We start from the raw sequence: 631 nt of genomic DNA, 5'->3' as shown, positions 1-631 counted from the left end.
CCCCCGCCCCTTCATTGGGCGCCAGCCGGGGCCAAGCGGAAGATCAAAAGTTGGCAATATCCCGCGCACCCGCGCCCATGTGATATCCACGCGCGCGCCATGGTGCCGGCTCGGAATGCAGGGAGGCTGTTTTTTTTCTCCCCCCGCCCGGGACGCGGACGTGCCCCACGCACACGCATTCGCCCTTCCCATCTGCCCGGATTCCCCCCTGGCACTCGCTTGCCTTTTTTTTTTTTTTTGCCGCCCCTCGGCTATCCCACCCCCATACGCATGTGGAAGCCACATCCCGCAGCACATCCACAGCCAGACACACGCGCATGCACGCACACCCCCTCCCGCTCGCAACTAACACACCAGCGATGTGTATAGGCGTGTATATAGATCCCAGAGAAGGGGGGGGGGGGGAGGGAATGCTCGCAACCACTCGCCTTCCCTCGACAAAACGGGCAAAGGGCAGGGGAGCAGCTGGGAGCACCAGAAAAGGAGGGGGGGGGGGGAAGGGGGAGAGAGAACAAAGGAGGGCGCGAGCGCATGTGCTACAGCAGGGTCCCCTGCCGCCACAGGGGGAGGGAGGAGGGAGAGGCAACACACGGCCAGCCCCCCGATGGCAGTTGCATGTGCATGCACACAT

Source organism: Fonticula alba (genome assembly GCF_000388065.1).
Source record: "Fonticula alba strain ATCC 38817 unplaced genomic scaffold supercont2.4, whole genome shotgun sequence".
In the NCBI taxonomy this organism is placed as follows: Eukaryota; order Rotosphaerida; family Fonticulaceae; genus Fonticula; species Fonticula alba.
This window is presented reverse-complemented; position numbering follows the sequence as displayed.